Source organism: Xyrauchen texanus, chromosome 14 (assembly GCF_025860055.1).
Source record: "Xyrauchen texanus isolate HMW12.3.18 chromosome 14, RBS_HiC_50CHRs, whole genome shotgun sequence".
Classification (NCBI taxonomy): domain Eukaryota; kingdom Metazoa; phylum Chordata; class Actinopteri; order Cypriniformes; family Catostomidae; genus Xyrauchen; species Xyrauchen texanus.
The window spans coordinates 9,739,449-9,747,195 of NC_068289.1; positions in this window are offsets into that span (position 1 = coordinate 9,739,449).

Here is a 7,747-nt window from a genome sequence, read left to right on the forward strand (position 1 = left end):
GTCTTCTCTGCCTTGGATTTACTCAACTGCATAAAAAGTAGAACTGTACGGGAATGTATCTAGAAACCTATGAACATAGAGCCTGCACTCGACCCCTCGTCACTTCAGCCTTGAGAGCAGAAGCAAAGAGATCTCTTTCAACTGAACAAGGTGAGCACCAAAATCGCCTAAAATATGAATTAGATTATAATCATTTTTTCAAACATTCCTCATTTGACAGTGAGAATCTGCATAGTAATCGAGAAGTAGATTTGTAACGCTTAAGTTAGCAAATTAGCCAGATACTAGATCAGTTAATATATAACGACCATTCCAAGCAATTGCATGTTTTGAAGTACTAAGCAACCAAATTACCTTGTGTGTGAACAAATGTTGTTGTATTTGTATTTACAATGGTCGAACGTGCTCAACTCGCTAGATGCACGTTTGTTTTGAGGTCACATAATTTGTCAATTAAATAAAGTTATATTAGTTACACAAATTGCATGTGTAAATGTTTCGCTTTGAATTTGATTAGATATTTATGTAAGTATACTCAAACCATTTCCTCAGTCCTTTCTGAATGTGCATAACCATGGTTGTTAAGAGTGTATTTTCTCCCTTTTAGCTTAAATGATATGTTGATATAAAAACAGGACTGAAGTAACACAATATTAATAGATTTTTGTATTTTGTTCTTTTGGTCTGGACAGGTAAATAATTGAAGAGTGTTCTTTCAGTCATTTGGACATCTGGTGAAGTTTTGACTTTTGATTATTGAAGTATTGACATTTGTGTGTGTAGTCATAATTTACCTTTATGAGTAACATTTATGTGATATTTGAGTTGTCATTGTGTAATAAATGTGGTGTTTCCCCCCCCAAAAAAGCCTCAATTGCTTAATTATTTTTTAATTAGTAATAGATTTAAGTTAGTTATCCTAACCAACTATGTAAGCTATAAGTGTGCTTACTGTGGTTAGTTCTAATGTATGGAATTGCAATTTAATAGAAAACATACAAACAATTACAAAAGTAAAACAACTGCTGTAATTACTTTTACAATACAACACATACTGTAAATCATTAAACAGTATGCTGTAAACTACTGTAGATAGTTTTACAGTAGTTTTACTGTGGTATGGATTACAGCAACTTCCTGGCTGTTTGTGAAATGTTTTATAGTGTACTGTATTCCAACTGCAAAAGCCCAAAGATCAAAGAAAACTCTAAATGAAAAGCACATTACAGTACACTCAAAAATGTTATGCAACTGCAAAATCAAAGTCAATGAGAAATTAATTCTGCCTCAGCATCATGTCTTCGTGATTCATATATTTTGTAAAATTGGTTTGATCACATCCATTTGACCTACAACCGCACGGTCTTGAAGATTTGTGCTCTACAACATCAGAATATCAGACCGTTCCTGTCTGAATAGGCTAGACAGCTCCTGGTACCAGCTCTAGTCTTTTCAAGGCTGGACTACTGTAATGCTTTGTTGACTGGCCTCCCAGGTAACACAATTAAGCCACTGCAAATGGTCCAAAATGCAGCAGCACATCTGGTCTTTTATCAGCCAAAAAGGGCTCATGTCACCCCACTCTTGATTTCACTCAACTGGCTATCTGTAGCTTCCTGCATCAAATTCAAGGCTTTGACTCTGGCCATCAGGCCAATGGAACCGCACTTCTCCAGGTCTATGCTCCAACTCGCACTCTGTGATCTATGAATGAGTGACACCTGGTGGTCCCATCATAAAGAGGCTCAAAGTCTATTTCACAATTGTTCACTTTCTCTGTTCCACTGTGGTGGAATGAGCTTCCGACATCCACAAGATCTGTTGATACAATCTCAACATTCAAGAACCAGCTGAAAACACATCTGTTCCGTGAGCACTTAACTAATCCACTAATTGCACGTACTATTGAACTTAACTTGCACTTACTGCACACACACAAAAAAAAAAGTAGTATAAGTGTGCTAGCACCTATACTACTCCAGCCACCTTGAGAGCTTGGCAGTACAATACTGTAGATATTGTTGAACTTTGAATGATAAATTACTTGCTATGTTCCTCATTTGTAAGTTGCTTTGGATAAAAGTGTCTGATACCAAATGTAAATGTAGTTGAGCTTTTTGCTGCCCGTGTTCACCGTTTTTCAACACAAGTGCATCACATTGCGAAATGAGTGAGCATGTGTTTAGAGTTTTGCAAAAGGAGTGGATGAGATTTGCAAATGGTGTCTAACTACCAGAACTTGTGAGTGATTGATTCAACAAATGTGTCTAAGCTACATAGCATTTGGTTCAGAGAATGAGGTTTAGTGTTTTAGCAATTTAAATTTGAAGGGACGAAAAAGAGTTGTTGATTGATTTTACAAAGAGTTGTTAATTGTAAATGACAGTGCAGACTGTCATTTTTTCCCCCTTTTTCTCCCCAGTTTGGAATGCCCAATTCCCAATGCGCTCTAAGTCCTCATGGTGGCGTAGTGACTCACTCGTTTCAGAAAAGTTTGTAGGACACTCCAAATGCGACCTTCTTTCACTGGAATTCGGAGGATGCATGAGGTGTATCCTTCGTGTGCACTCATAACCCAAAATTCTTTGCTTCAAAGGAAATGTCTAAAAAGAAATTACGCCAATTTGCCCGTATATATGACGTTCAAACACAAGGAATGTTAATTCCAAAGTTGAAGTACCTCAGTAGATGGGTGCAGAGTATATAATATGTATAGCCTAATTATATTAATATATAATTAAAACAAAGTATTAGACTCAGCCTTTTCTCTTTACATCATTATAACTCTCCTAAAAAGTACCTCACCCCCTTCTAAAGTGACTTTGTTACCTTCTCACTCAAAGCGCTCGCTCTTGTTAAAGAGTGATGTGCTGTCATAGCAAACATGTTACATTCCCTTTCAGTTTGTCCTAGGAAGGCCGTCTCGTTTAAACAAGACTTGCCTTCAAAGGACGCGTACTACTAGCATGCAGCCTTCGAAACGAGACACAGCCACTAGCTGTACTAGTTGATGTAAAGAGAAAATAAAATGTATTTTTCAGGTGTACTTTTATTCTAATACTTTATTTTAATTATATGAATATAATTATACATATTATATACTCTACACAAATCTACTGAGGAACTTCAACTTGGGAATTAACATTCCTTACGTTTGAACATAATTTACAGGCAATTTTTTTTTTATTTTTTTTATTTCCGTGAAAGAAGGTCGCATACTGCTGTCAAGAGTAGACTGCGGTCAAGTGGGCCGCGCGTTGAAAATACACGGTCAAGCCAGCCGCACATTTTTTTAGTATGCGCGTCTAATCGTGTACTTACGGTATGGGTGCTGGAAGCGGTCGACATTGTTTTTAAGACTCTATTTTCCGCTATTTTACATTTTATTAGGACACAAATAATACATTTTCATAATTTTTTTTAAAAGCATGACTGTTTTATTATTATTTTAAAGTGTGTAGGCCTATGAGTTACATTAATTATTACATAATATATTCATGTTCATAGTAATGTCAATTAACATTAATAATTTTTACATTTTTATTGTTAATTTTAATGTTTTTAGAAACTATTTTCTGCTATTTTCCATCTCATTAGGACACAAATAATACAGTTTTATGATTTTTTTAAAAAAAAAACATTACTTTTTTTATTATTATTTTAATGGTTGTAGGCCTATATGTGATTCATTAATTACACAATTTATTCATGATCATATTAATGTTAATTATCATACATCATACATTTTTTTTACGTTTTTATTGTTAATTTGAATGTATATATATATATATATATATATATATATATATATATATATATATATATATATATATATATATATATATATATATATATATATGTATTATACATTATTGTACTTTATTTATTAACTTTAATGAAATGTAATATTAATGTTAATTATCATACATTTATATTGCATTTTTATTGTTGATTTTAATGTTTTTATATATAAAGTATACATTAATTATTATACATAATGTATTAATGTTTATTTATTTATTTTTTTACATTTTTTATGTTAATGTAAATGGCAAATATTTGGCAAATAAATGGCAAATAAATACAACAGGCTTTTGGTGGCTTTTAATCTGTCAATTATAATTGAATTGCATATATATAAGCTATAAACACCTTTATACAATCTATGAAATATACATTCATACCTGAAGTATGAAATATGATAGGCTACTCAAAACATACACACACACGCATGCACACGCACACACAAACTCACACATATACATTTTATATATAATGGGAGTTTTGCCATTTTACTTCAACTTCTAGCACTTACATCATGTCCCATATTCAAACATTCATAAAAAGTGTTCCTTCATAGGTTTGCCCATTCTTTCATTTGATTCCTGTTCAGAGTGACTCTGACTATTACTGTAATTATTTTCAGGTAATTTTACTGTGTAGTTTTGGAGAAAAGTAAAGGCAAACTCAACCCCAATCCATCAAAGTGCATTATAGCACTTACACCATGTCCTATATTCCAACACTCATAAAAAGTGTTCCTTCATAGGTTTGCCCATTCTTTCATTTGATTACTGTTCAGAGTGACCTTGACTATTACTGTAATTATTTTCAAGTCATTTTACTGTATAGTTTTGGAGAAAAGTAAAGGCAAACTCAACCCCATCCATCAAAGTGCATTATAGCACTTACACCATGTCCTATATTCCAACACTCATAAAAAGTGTTCCTTCATAGGTTTGCCCATTCTTTCATTTGATTCCTATTCAGAGTGACTCTGACTATTACTGTAATTATTTTCAAGTCATTTTACTGTATAGTTTTGGAGAAAAGTAAAGGCAAACTCACCCCAATCATCAAAGTGCATTCTAGCACTTAACACCATGTCCCATTTTCAAACACTCATAAAAAGTGTTCCTTCATAGGTTTGCTCATTCGTTCAATATGATTCCTGTTCAGAGCTGACCCTGACTATTACTGTAATTATTTTCAGGTCATTTGACTGTATAGTTTTGGAGAAAAGTAAAGTCAAACTCACCCCAATCATCAAAGTGCATTCTAGCACTTGACACCATGTCCCATTTTCAAACACTCATAAAAAGTGTTCCTTCATAGGTTTGCTCATTCTTTCAATATATTCCTGTTCAGAGTGACCTTGGCTATTACTGTAATTATTTTCTAGTCATTTTACTGTATAGTTTTGGAGAAAAGTAAAGGCAAACTCACCCCAATCATCAAAGTGCATTCTAGCATTTGACACCATGTCCCATTTTCAAACACTCATAAAAAGTGTTCTTTCATAGGTTTGCTGATTCTTTCAATGGATTCCTGTTCAGAGTGACCCTGACTATTACTGTATCAATATTAATTTCATTGTACCATTGTTAAACACTAAATTATTTTCATTTTTGAAGGCATTGTTGTGCAAACATGCTTATTTTGTATTTCATAATTAACTTATAGTATTTAATGTACAGTAGTGGACAAAATTACATGGAAATACATCATATACACAATGTCTTCTTGCATTTTACGTATTATTGTCATTTTAATTTAGTGAAAACCTTGTTTTTAACTATAAGAAATGATTATGTTCATCATCCGTTTGAGAAGTAATTTTTTTTTGTCAATGGTTACTACCTCACCTTTAGTTTCTTATGTCTACGTTTTATATCCTTATGTCTATGTTTCTTTTGTTGTTGTTTTTTTCTTTGTTTATGATGATTAAGTCTGCAAAACTGTTTTTTTTTTATGTTTACCTTAATCTGCAGTCTATTGAATCTGCTCAACTGGAATTTGTCATTTCCCTCCTCCTTGACAGAATCATTACAAACATATGGTATTGAGATGAACTTTAAAATGATCTTTCTAAATGAAAATCCATATACAGCAAGTGTCACATCATAGAGATAAGGAGAAAGAGTTGATAACACAAAGAAAAATGAAACTTATGCAGTGTCATGTCCTTGTCCTTGAATATGATCACATTTTTATTAATTATTTGCTTTTCTTATTTCAGAAAACAACTATGTCCATCTTGCAACACCACTTTCGGCATGCTGTTGTACTCATGTACAACCCATCAGACTGCAAGTGTCTACTGTGGCTTTGGCACCTGCGGGCATTGACTGGCTGCTGCACACTAATGCACACACCTAAAATAATCTTCTCATATTAGGTTTTTGTTTTATTACTTAAAATTACATTTTTGCATTTGTATCTATTGTGAAATGTCATAACACAGGATACATAATACCTATCACACCATATTTCTGTAATTCTGTTTATAAAACTCTTGTTTAAATTTCATTAGGTTGTAGCCTACTGCAGTCTTCTGATAACCATTCAATACTGTGCTTGTTAGGTGTCATTGAGTATTAAAGGTGCCTATAAATAAAATGTATGATTATTATCATTAATATATTACAGGATAAGCTGCAGGAGAGGCTGTGGCAGACTGACTTTTATGAGTGTTTGAACATGGTGTAAGTGCTAGAATGCACTTTGATGATTGGGGTGAGTTTGCCTTTACTTCTCCAAAACTATACAGTAAAATGACTTGAAAATAATTACAGTAATAGTCAGAGTCACTCTGAACAGGAATCAAATGAAAGAATGAGCAAACCTATGAAGGAACACTTTTATGAGTGTTTGAAAATGGGACATGGTGTAAATGCTAGAAAGCACTTTAATGTTTGGGGTTGAGTTTGCCTTTACTTTTCTCCAAAACTATACAGTAAAATGACTTGAAAATAAATACAGTAATAATCAGGGTCACTCTGAACAGGAATCAAATGAAAGAATGGGCAAACCTATGAAGGAACACTTTTTATGAGTGTTGGAATATAGGACATGGTGTAAATGCTATAATGCACTTTGATGGATGGGGTTGAGTTTGCCTTTACTTTTCTCCAAAACTATGTCGACCACTTCCAGCACCCTTACCGTAAGTACACGATTAGACGCGTATACTAAAAAAAATGTGCGGCTGGCTTGACCGCAGTTGTCAGTAGTGCCTTTTTCTCGTGATGAAAATATAAATGTATATTTCTAAGTAGGAAAACAATTTGACTTTACACAGAAAATCTAATTATAGTACAAAAATAAAACAAATATATAATAAACATATAACAAATATATTCGTTTTAGAGACTTTTAAATGTAAAAATAAATGTGCAGTTATTCTTGGTTTGTTTGGTTGGGAAAATGGCTTTACCTTGAGTTAAGCTGCACACGCAGGTGCTGAACTTAAAGACATTATTCCTCGCTGTAAAACGAAGGATGCACTTGCAGGTTTTGATTCAAAATATCACCGTCACCATATGAACGGGGAGAGCCGTAAACTGACACCTACATGTCGCAAAATCGTCCGGGACTTCTCTTAAAAAAACAGCCATCATCGTAGTAAAATCCACACATTGGTCACTCCAGTAGAGCTGCTGAGTGTAAAACATGTCGAAGATTAGTGGACAGGCGGCTAGTTCATTAAGTTATGCGCTGTTTCCTCACAAACTATTTATTATATTCTTGTCTCTTGGCCTGTGAACCTCCATTAGAATTTATATGGGACCGCTGCGTTATGCTTTTTTTTTATTTGCTAACTCTACTCGTCATTAGTAGAAGGGCTCTGGTTGTTACAAAGCAGGGTCCGGGTCGTGAGGTTACGGGGGCTGCTCCACCATTAGAGAGAGTTGTTGTGACACATGCAGCTGTAGTGAGTGCCTGTAGTGAGAGTTTACCTCCTCTG